This window comes from Homalodisca vitripennis, chromosome 2, assembly GCF_021130785.1.
Source record: "Homalodisca vitripennis isolate AUS2020 chromosome 2, UT_GWSS_2.1, whole genome shotgun sequence".
Classification (NCBI taxonomy): domain Eukaryota; kingdom Metazoa; phylum Arthropoda; class Insecta; order Hemiptera; family Cicadellidae; genus Homalodisca; species Homalodisca vitripennis.
In genome coordinates this window covers 56,718,734-56,730,898 of record NC_060208.1, presented here as the reverse complement: position 1 = coordinate 56,730,898, position 12,165 = coordinate 56,718,734, and the positions used below count along the sequence as shown (strand labels likewise).

Sequence of the window (12,165 nt, the reverse complement as noted above, 5' to 3'; positions counted from 1 at the left end):
TTTTTTCTGTTTTGTATTATAGTTTCAAGATTTCATCATCCAATCCAAGATGAAAGCACCAATCGACCAATCAAAAATTGGTAACGATTCCAAACATACAAACAGGGAATGAGGAACGGCAGCGAGAACTTAAAACCAGCTGTTTCAGTGTTCACCCTAATAATGGATCATTCAAACAGCAAAGAATGGATCATTCACGTATTCAAATATTTGAAATAAATCCAGTAGTTCAACAATTTAAATTACTTTCTTCCATAGTTACTAATACAATCTGCTACAAGCGCATTAAATGATGCAAAAATAAGAAAATAGAGTAATGGATTAATATAATTTTTCACAAATATTTGCGTTGTAAAAACAATATTCTACAATCACAATGGATAACTGGTCGTTCTTAAATAATATTATCGGTGAAGAAAGTACCGACAAACTAGCCAGTGACATAATATTAATGGTGAAATAATGACAGCATTGACTATCCGTATACTCTTAGTGGTTATAAAAAATTGATTTTCTTTAGAAGCAATTGGACAGATTTTGTTAATTTAGTGCAGATAGACGGACAACCAGGGTGTTGACTTTTCTACCTTGCAGGCCCGAGACAGATTAGAGACAGTACAGTTGATTCAGATGTCAGTATATTGTTGAAACACTATTTTTGTCACAAGTACTTTTCTTCTGTCTTCTGGTTGTGTCCTACCCACTTCCATTCTTCTCCGTACATCTCCCTAGTATTAAGTCGAGATGAGTACAAATTGTTGGAGATATGTTCAAAAAATGGTCTCGTCTTTATAACCGTATTTTCTTTTATTTTGCCTTTAATTTCCTTTTACAGTAAAAATATATATAGATGTTTTCGGTCTTTATAACATTCTTAAATTTGAAAATAAAAATTAGTAATGATAAAGTTATTTTTGTTCTAAACAAAGTTTTTTTTTTACTTCCAGATTTAGAGCCTTGATTATGAAGCCAAATGTACTAATGAGTAAATTAATTGGTAAAAATAAATAAGCGAACAAGAAATGGAAGAGTACTTAACGATTTTATTTTATACATAAGATAACACAAGTATTTTATTTTGAAATGTTATATATGTTTTATTCACAGATTTCTACGGCTTTTAGTTCTAAAAATTATCCAGATCATTGTAGTTGGTGATTTGGTATGTAAACCATGAGTCATGAATATTACCAAAATTATAATTGGCAAACATGTTAGCAGAAGTTACAGATTTGAAATTAACAACTACCCTATTCTTACTCTAGTTCTTCAAATGTACTTTCGTTTCATTTATCATCATCTACAATACCGTCCGTGTCCATAATGGATTGGCATCCAAAGCTATTTTCATCATCTTTCACCAGCAAGGGAAGAAAACACAACAGTATTGCACAACAGGATTGATATGCGTACATCACACCAAATAAGAGAACTTGTTCAGATTTCATAAATATAACTAGTTCATCGCACACAAGCCTGTTGTAAATAGATCTACAAGAATGTAGTTGTGTTATAAATGAGAGCTGAAAATAGAGCCATATTTTAAGTAGTTTCTTATTTGTACCCGTAGAACGTGTTAGTGTTATTAGGAAATGTGAGATGAATAGGCCATGGAATGAATGATGGTTCCATTATTAGTTTTGTTTTATATAAGCTAAAATCATATTACAAATGGCAATTAATTAATAGCTAAGTGATAAGAGAAAATTGGAGACCTACAGTTTTACACTGCTTCTAAATGACTTAGTATTCTAATTGAGGAGCAAACATTCAAAAGGTGATTTCTCACTCTGATGCAATTTTTACAGGAAACCAAAAAAACCTATAGAAACTCAGAAACACATGATTTAAACCATGATTTTTTTTTTATTTATTAGATATAGATGGACCGTAGATAATCAAACAGACATGTGGCAGATGTTAGCCTCAAGAACAAACTAGAATAAATGCATTTATAATTTTGGAATATAAACCCCCTTTTGACCGAAACTCAAGGATAAAAACACGTTTTTTGATTGAATATCAATGGGAATAAAACACTTTTTGAATGGTCTTTATTGAAAACTCAGTCAAATGATACAAAATTCAATGGTTTATTTATTCAAATTGATACATGAACAGGTTTTAAGGTCGATTGAAAAGTAAAATAGTAGCCTACATTGTTGTCTACAGTTTGTTCTGGAGAACCTGCATCACATCAGATCCTTAGCCCAAAATCATTGTCCAGCACAGTCACACACTTCTTCCTCTTCGTCATTGCCGGCTGGTAAATCGTACAGGATTGTTTTTTTGTAACCATTTAAAAGCGTTTTCAGGTTCATTTTGCCAATCTTTCCCCCATACAAAAGTTTCAGCAAGTTTCTCCACATCTTTTTTCTTTTCAGCTGAAATATGATGACTGAGTGGTAAAGGTTCCAAGACCGTTTCTTGTTATTAGAAAGTTTGACACCTTTTTTCAGAAGTTTTAACCCTCAAGTTGTTTCACTTTCATCCTAAAACCTATAGTTTTTGAAGCCATTGACCTTGACACTTTGTCCTTGGGATTTTCTCAAAAAGCATCCAGCTTCAATTCTGAAATGTATGGTGAGATTTTTGAAGAGCACGCTAAGTGATTTTGTGTTTAAAAGTCTTCCCAATCAACACCCAAAACTTTCACATCCCCAATAATCTTGTATATTTCATAATATTGCTCCTTGGATATTAATGTAACATTTTTTCTAAGGACTTTTTTCAACCCTACCGAAAACACGGTCTGCTGGTAGAAAACTGTGTCCTCTCACTGGAAAGTAAAACTTAATCTCATGAACACTTGAATTGGACGTATACAAAAAATGCAAAAAGCATGTGAAGGTTGATGTTATTTTTATTCTGGGAGATGCAGCCATCACAAAATTAATCTCAAAGTTTTTATACCTTCTAAATGCATTTGGTTTTTGAGGTGGCTATAGAGAGCTGATGAAATTTCAGTACTGACCTTTCCCTGCCTTGTTCTTCAGACCAAGTGTAAAAAGTTGAATTTTTTACCATCTAAGCTTGTTACACGATAAGCTATAAAAGTTCAACTGCCTTAGATAATATGCTACTTGGATGTTTGTTTTTGGAAGTTGTTGGATTTGTTGCAAATCAAAACATAAATTCCCATAACTGATTCATCAGTGATTTTTCTTTCATGAACGAATAAAATGAGTTCGCCGCCCTTAGCTTATGGATTCTTTTTTTCAGTCATACGGTTTACACGTTCGGCAGATCCCATTGGTACAAACTTTTTTTATTTTCTGATCAAGTAGTGCACAACGTGCTACACACATCACTTGATGGAGATTTAAAGCCAATGTTGAAATTCATTGACGAATAATCTCCTAAACATAGCAAAACTGACTTTGTACTGGTCATTGTTAACTACTTGGTCACTATACATTTGGTGCAACTTCTTTATATTTAATCTACAATTTAAGTACAGACGTTTAGATTTTTTTCTTCCATAGTGACTTTCACATGCCCTCAAGTTAGAAAGAAAATCTCTTACTTTATTTTTTCTTTTCGATACTTCCTGTTACTTTTCCTATCACCACCATCGCTTATCCTCAATAGGCTCTCCAGAATAAACTTTTGCGACTAAATTGGCTAGCCTTTTTCTCCCTACTTTGGTGATAGCAAGAAAAATTTTTTCTTGCAAACAGGAATTATTTTTTCATTGCTTTGAATATAGTAATTAAGCTGAAAAGGCATGCTGTGAGCTGTTGAAAGAGACTTGTTTTGGTTCGGCATGTTAGGCCTACGTCGTTTAAAAAAACGTTTCTTTGTAACGACTAAATGAAGAAAGTATATAGAATCTTGGCGAAGTTTTTCTGGTACGTTTATTATAAAAAGTTTGTCCCGCAGTTTCTTTGTACTTTGGGAATATACCGACCACACTAGTATGAAGAACACAAAAATAGAAATTTATATAGAAACAACATGATAGAACGAAAAAAACAACTCTTCAATTACAAAATTACAAACTTACAAGCATTTCCTTCCAGTATTGTGATCGTTATTGTTGTCCGCTGTTATCTTATCTTTCTCGGAGAATCCTGATTACGGCAGACCGCTGCGGCATCACGTGATTTGCACGGTAAACATAATTGCCTCCCTTCCATTACAATTCAATTTTATATTTCTGATTAGCCCCTCTAGAATTTGATATTTTACGGATAGGTACTATCTCGAGGAATGTTTTTCTTTCGTCGACATCAGCGCGGGGCAGCACCGAGAAGGTGCTGCCAAAGCCCGCGCTGATGGCCCGGAGGCACTCGCATTTTGGGTGGCGGAATGTGATCAAGAAATAAAAACAAGTTTTTTAGTGTTTTTTTTAATAAAGAGTTTAGTTTGGTAAATGTTTGTTTTTGTTGAATTTTTGTGTTTGGGAGAAATGTAGAGGTAAAACACTGAAGTACAACAAAGCGATGCACCAGCTGAACGGGCGGCGAGACTCCTGCAATCACGTTATCTAATAGACGCTCGACTTTGACCTCTGTGTCTGAGGATGGGAGGGGTTTGCGATAAGACAATTCCTGTTTTTATATTGACGAAATATTGTTCTAGTCTACACGCTAATCTTAGTAATCAGTAGAAACGAAATGTGAAATAACGATTCATGTCTGGGTGTGGTCGGGTATAATCCAAAGTACCGTTTCTTTACATCATTTGGTCTAATTTCAGAGCATGATAAAGTCTTAGTGGAGTGTTTTGCATGGGATGTAAAACATTACTACCTGATGGTTGCAGAGTACCGCTTACGTTTGGCTATCTTTCCTTTTCCCACCACTTGCCTGTCTCTTGCGTGTCCCACTATTTCCAATGCTCACTAACACACCATCCACTACTTCTTCCATTATTTTTCAAAGTTATAATAAAACAACATTAACTTAATCCAAAATCTTATGAAAACAGTCTAACATGACTTTAAACATTCACTATAACCTCATAAATATCTGCTGGAAATAGTAACAGATGACAACTGGTCATGTGACACAAGTGAGCGCATGCTGTGATTGGTCCACTGAGAAACCACTAATTGAATGAACATAGGCTTTGGAGGATAACACTTTTTGATTGAGATGTCAGTTTTTCTACATTTATTTTTTAATAGAGAAAAGCATTTTTTGACTGAAACTAATTATTGAATCTCTGAGATTCAAATTTGGAGAATAGCAATCAGCCAGAAAAACTCACTTTTCAATTTTTTGTGAGAAATCACCATTTTGAATGTTTGCTCCTCGATTGTATTTCAATGTTAAATTCTCAGTTTTTTTCTAGAGGTAATATGCAACCTCACTAATATACTTGTACTTCACCAAAGTATACATAACTTCACTATGAAATCCCACGTTGACAATGACTGGTACGTGGACGTTAGTATAGTATAGTTATTCAATAAACAGTATTATTCTGTTATATTATGTTCTTATTGCTTTCAAACAAATTTATAATGTGTAGGATTAATCTAAAATATACCTGTAAATTATACACTTATATTTTCTCAACTTGAATTTTTATCCTTATCAGTCATATGTTTCTGTGTATACTCAAATGTAACTATGATAGAACCGTAAATAAATAAGCAATCATTATACATTGTTTGTTTACTAGAACATTATATTTCCAATATGCTGGCAGTTATTACAGTATGGTAAAAATTTAAGTATTTTTATAACAGAAATGTCACGACAGTCTTTGCGTACTCATATGTAATATAGAAAGAAGAAGAATATTTTCAAGGAAGAATCTGATTGGCTGCGACTTTTGAATAGTTTCAATGATCACCCACTAGAGCGCACTAAGATCAAACATGTCTGCCTTGAATTTCTGTAACAAGTTGTAAGTTTTTTGTTGATGTTAAATGTTGACAAAGCTGTTTTGTTAAGTTATAATGTGATAGTTATTATTTTTATAGGTTGTTATTGGTTTAAAAAATGGTTTAGTACTGTTAAAATGTGTGCAAGTGTCAAGTTATCAAAGGAGTTCGCTGTGTTTAATACTTCAAACAACATCAAAGGGACAGGTATTTCTAAGGTAAGCAAGGCAAAGTTAAGTTTAAACTTGAAAGGGCGGTTTCCTCCAAAGGGATGGTGTGATTTCTTTTGATATGTAAATTCAGTAACGCAGCGGTTAGGTTATATGAAAATATGTTTTTAATTTAAGTTGTTTAAATTAAAATATATCAACATAGATTGAGTTCCCTAATTATATGTTATATTCAGTGACTAAAAAATTCCTAAATAATTTAAGAAATAAATAGGGTTAAGTGGCTACTTTCTTCTGTTAGCCCATGCAGGCTGTAGCCTAACTTTAGAATTTAAATATAATAGATTCTTAAACAAATGAGCAATAAGTAAATTAATTTTTAGATGCAATTAGCTTTGCATCTTAGTAATTTATTTTAACACTTTCATTACCATAAATTTTTCTGAGTAGGCTACTACTAGGCCTATTCAAAAATGCCAGAAGGTTTATAGTTGTTATCCAAAAATACTGAGCCGTTTTCAGCAACTTACACAGTGATTAAAAATGTCATTACTATGTTATTCATCTGCCAATTTTTATAATTTACTTTTGTTTCTTACAAAAATAAGTTTGTTGATATTTTATGTACCCAAAATTGTCTTAAATTATTAGAGAAATAAAATAATCTGAAAATCTTACCTTATTTTTTTAAATTATTGGGGTCAGTGTTCAAAGAAGTATAAAAAAGCCTACATTCAATAAAACCGAGCCAAAATGTATTACACTTAATTTTAAACATGTTTACCAATTTTTATAAAGTTATCTACCTACCGAAAAAAAAATATTAAAGCATAAAAAAAAATTATTTTTTGTTTGGCAATGATTGAATGATTGTCTGTCATCACGGTTACTGATGGATCTTCTGTTTATGTATTAAATAACACGTTTAACAGAAAAACCGTTTATTTTTAGTGAGAATATATATATATATATATATATATATATATATATATAAAACAGCACAAGATAAAGATAAAGTTTAACACTAGAAGTGTTGCAGACTGAGCATACCGTAGTATGTCCCTAGAAATCTTAATGGGAGGGGGGGGGGTAGCAGTAGCTTACAGGTTTTCCTGCAATTAAACATGCATTTATATTTGATGATTTTTGTCTCAATTGATTCTGAAAGCTATAGAAACTACACATTTCGATTTATTTTATGTATCTAGATACAGCATTATTTCATATGCTAGATATAGCATATTAAATAAAATTAAAACATGCTACATCAATTTCCTTCAAAACTTATGCCGATCATTCAGTATTACATCTGAAAATACGTAATTTTAACTTCAATCACTGTGATTGATCTAGGGAACAGAAACGTGGGCTGAATCTCGTTATTTGCAGAAAAAAATATTCTTCACTCCAATGTGATTCATTTTACGAGTTGAGAAATGGATTGTTTACAAGAAGTATTTCTGCAAACTCTTATGTATCGCTCATTGTAAAATCATTTAAGAGCATTTATCAGCCTCTATAAAATATATCTTGTGCAGTTATTAATTGTACTAAATAAAATAAAAAATGTACTTTAAGGGTAAGACTCCAAGCACCAATTCATCTATATTCAGGCAAATTTGGGAACACGTCAACTGCGTAACTGAGGTGATGCTGCGATTACAGCTAGAAGAAAAAACCAATTCCCCATTTCCCCTGATAAATAAACTCAATCTTTGTTTTTTAAGTTTCCAAAAAGTTAGATTTCCAAATTTTTAAACACCAATCTTTGGAGCCTATTTTGGGAATAAAATGTTGCTTTTATTGAAGATAACAAGTATTGTAGAAGAGATCTTTCTGAAAAGATGGTGTCGGTTTGAAAGATCTAGCATATTCAATTTAACGCTAAAGTCTGCAAAGCTAAAAATAAAAAGATTTTATAATTTATTTTTGAAAATTACTATGTTTACAATATTTTATTACACTGCATGTTGTATAATAGGCTAAGAGTTGCACACTTTTGGAATATGTGGTCAAATTGACTAAGTAAAACTGTTGTTTGAGTGTTTGTTAAAAAAAAAAAATTGTTTGTAAATTAATAATTTTTTCGATAATAGTGTAGAATATAATTTGTAAAAGATATTATAAATTGTGTAAATATTTATTCTTACTGGAATAAGGGGAAATTAAAAATAATAGGTACTGTTTTTTTATATAAAAAAAACCCAACACAATAATACTTATAATGATAGTCATGTTTTAGTATAAAATATAGTGACAATAAATAAAACACAGATGTAAAAAAACCAAGTAATTTTCATTATTGACAAAAATACAGTCTTTGTACAAAACACTATCTTTTCAATCTTATCACATATTTCTATACTTTTATGAGATAGTTCAGTTCATTGGGAACATTACCTATATAAGATTTTTTGTCAAGGGTTTAAAGCCTTGTTTGATGGTTAAATAAGTCAAAGATGACATAGCGACTTGACAATTTTAGAGACTAAAATTTTATATAATTTGAAATTGAAATCTATTATATAAAAATGAAACTGTTCGTGTGTAACAGCATCACTCACAAACGGCTGGACGGATTCGCCTAATTTTTTTTTAAAATTTGTTCGTCTTGATCTGTAGAAGGTTATAGGATACTTTTTATCCCTTTCCCGATTCAGGATTCCGCCCCACTGGTTACAGAAATACCCGTAAGAAATGCATTGCAGCAAACATATGTTATTAAGTGAAAGAGTCTTTTCAAATTTTTAATCAGCTGTTCTTTGTAAACATATATAATGCGACAAAAAATATTTTTATATATAATTTAATTACTACACTTATAGTTTTAAAGCATAGAGTAAGCTTAAGAGTTACGACAAATTTTGTTTAAACTGTTTCTGCAATCACTGTTAAACATAGACTTTACTATCCAGATAATACAATTCAAATTTGACGTAAAAATTCACCTTTAACTGCAATATTTATTTAATATAAACCATGCTCATGCTTGATCAGAAGAGCAATGCAGATATCATAATTACTATCTTACGTTGGCTACAAATATAAAGAATGTTATAAAATCAACCTTAGTTGTTTTTTTTTTGACAGAAAGTATCAGGAATGTGGTACATACCTTCATAATGCGCCCAAGAAGCTCACGAAGGAACGACTATCAATTATCTCAGCAATGTTTAGAATGTGATAGAAAATGAATAAGTGAATAAGTGAATATAGTGTACTGTTTTCAACAGGAAATTGCGTGCGAAGCCGCGGGAAACTTATTGAAATGCGCAGCGAAGTGCGCCGGGTCCGCTAGTAGGCTGTATAAATTAAACCACTGGAGTATATTTTAAACCTTTGAATCTAACTTTAAAAATATGCGAAGTTGAGTTTAGTTCCATTATCACCTTTCACTTAGTGCAGCATCTGAAATCTAACACTGTCACAGGAAGAGGAAATGGAGCTAAACTCAACATTAGCATTCAATCAATCCTTGTCTCCATAGCTAAGTTACGTGTTTAAAAATATCATAGAATGGATCTTAAAGAATTTATGTTTAGGCTACCAACTATCAACTTTGATGTTTGATTTCATGAAAATGTGAGAAAAATATATAAAATACATTACAGTATATATTATGAAAGACTAACAATACACAATTTTCAAGATCGTCATAAGATAAATACAATTAATTATATAACAAAAATATTCTTAATATGAACAGTACGAAATAACTTATGTAGCTTATTATTTTGGTAATCATAGAGGACTTTTATTAAAAAAACTAACAGACTTGAAAATAAATTATTAGGATAATGAAATCCAAAAGGTGTGCTAAAATTAGTTTGAAATAATGCTTGCTTTTCAAGGGAGAGTAGGGAGAACTAATCTTAGAAAATAAGATATAAATATATTTTCTAAACTTTACAAGCGATGCTGTCTAACACATTACAAAAGATAACTGTAAATTATATCAAATAAACTAATATTGTACAATATAAATATTTCAGCCCAGAAATCTATGTTTCTGTACACGAAGTGTAATTGTAATTATCATTACCGTAGCTCTTCAAGTAGGCCAGAGAGTGTTAAGCTGTTCAATGCTTTTTAGTTCCATAAACTAATTAATTTTCATCATATTAAATCTAATTGTATCTAAGAACGGTGTGATATTTTACATACAATGCTTCCGTTGTATGTCACTCTTACTAAAGTTTTGTATTGAGATATTTGTAATATGTTCAAACCATACACATTTGTAAATATGTAGTAAGGTGAATAATTTTCATTTATTTTTTGAGAAGGAAGGTGGAACATGTGGAAAGACACAGTATTCAATCTGTATCCTTCAGAGTTCTGTGTTTAATGTGGCTCAATCTCAGGGTAACGTGATAAATCATAGAAACAAAAATATTTCAAGTTTGAAAAACCATTGATCTTTTTTATCTAATTAGAAATAAGGTGGTACTTACACATGAAACTTAAATAAGTGTGGTGTCCACCAATTGTGGTAAACAATTGTTTTGGACCCAAAAAATGTGTTTGAAATTGTGGCAGTTTATGTCTTCCGTGAAAAGTATATTTACCACATGGAGAATTAATATAAATGAAAAATACAAAACTGGACAGTATAGCATAATTTGAACATTCACCATCATTATAAAACATATTAAAATATTTTGAACAACTTGCTACTGACATATTTTATAAGACATTATTTTACATCAGTCAAAAATGTAATTCCAGACCCCTAAATAATGTCTATTTCCTGTAACAAAAACCAATAGCAAAAGTTAAAAATCCTAATATAATTTCAAATTGTCCATTATCCATAGTGAATTTGATAATATTAAAATCATTAGGAGCAATAAAACAATAGAAGATATTTTGTAGCTTAATACATTTTATTAAAAGAAATAAGTAGTATAAGAAAAATGAATGACTCCTTGAAATAATTAACATACATTTTTTATTTCCACTCTATTGGACCTTTGACCAGTGGTATTATCTGGAAGCCACTATTTTTGGAAGAGTTTTTCTTACCAGGGAGGGACAAAAATTACTTTATTAGAAATAACAAACTTTATTTGACGTACTGTGTAGATTGTGTGATGTCATTATGATGATCGGTTCTTGTTTTTTGCCTCCCAAAAGAAGTGATATCAATTAGAGGGGGCATTCTGTCCCTATCTATTGCTAATTATTACGCGATAAGAGTAGGTTTAGATTAATTTATTATAAATACGTTACTAGTAGTACCAAAGTTAAAGATAATCTTTACGAGCGGTCACGTGATCTCAGCTTTAATTTGGGTATGGTCTCGAGGGCTGTTTTTCTCTCTTGTCAAGAAGTGCGTGGTAGCACCGAAGCCCCGCACTGATAGCCAGGGGCATTTCCGAGTGGTACTTTCCCGACCTCAGATCACGTCTAGATCGTCCAACGTAATCTGACGTGGGAAAAGTTGGGCGATCTAGACGTGATCTGAGGTCGGGAAAGTACCGATCGGAAATGCCCCTGGCCATCAGTGAGTGCGGACATTGGTGCCCCGCACCTCTTGCGAAAAAATTCCTCGAGATTGTACCGTACGTAAGTTCATGCTCAGATGACGTGAGCCGTCATTGACTTGTTACATTTATTATACGTACGTCTGTATTTACGTACTTATATAACCTAATAATAAATAGTAAATAGAACAGAGTGTCGTCATTCTCGTGGAGATCGCCGACATTGCTTCTTTTTTGGAGGCAGAAAACAAGAACACATCGTCTTAATAGCATGTAATTTTGACAGTAACTAAAATAAAGTAATTTCTTTCTTATAATGTAGTTTTTTGGTCCGTGGTAAGAAAAGAATTTCTAAAAACATTGGCTTCAAAATAATACCAAAGTACCAATTTAACTCTATTTTGGTCCATGTGTATTTTCATATCTGTGAGTTTCCATTGTAATTTTATACCAAATTCATATAAACATTTTTTAAGAGTAAAATTATGTGGAAGTGTTTTAAGCAACTTAATGGGCTCTAAATGATACAAATGTAGTACAAGTAAAGTAAAATATTGGTTATTTTTTAAATAAAAAAATAATAATTTTAGGTAATGTATTGGTGTAACCATTAAAAGATTCTTTGGAAATATCCACAAATAATATATAAAGTAAACACCATATTTAATATTTA

The 12,165-nt window shown here is 31.5% G+C and overlaps 1 protein-coding gene across 3 annotated transcripts in view; it reads left to right on the top strand.

Annotated features, from left to right (window-relative positions):
- Positions 1 to 5,806: 5,806 nt before the first annotated feature.
- LOC124354003 (axin) overlaps positions 5,807 to 12,165 on the top strand; it is a 106,958-nt gene continuing 100,599 nt past the window's right edge. For all 3 annotated transcript variants that reach the window (XM_046804115.1, XM_046804116.1, XM_046804114.1), the window contains exon 1: positions 5,807 to 6,054. The gene's annotated coding sequence lies outside the window, so the exon portion shown is untranslated. The remainder of the gene's footprint in view (positions 6,055 to 12,165) is intronic.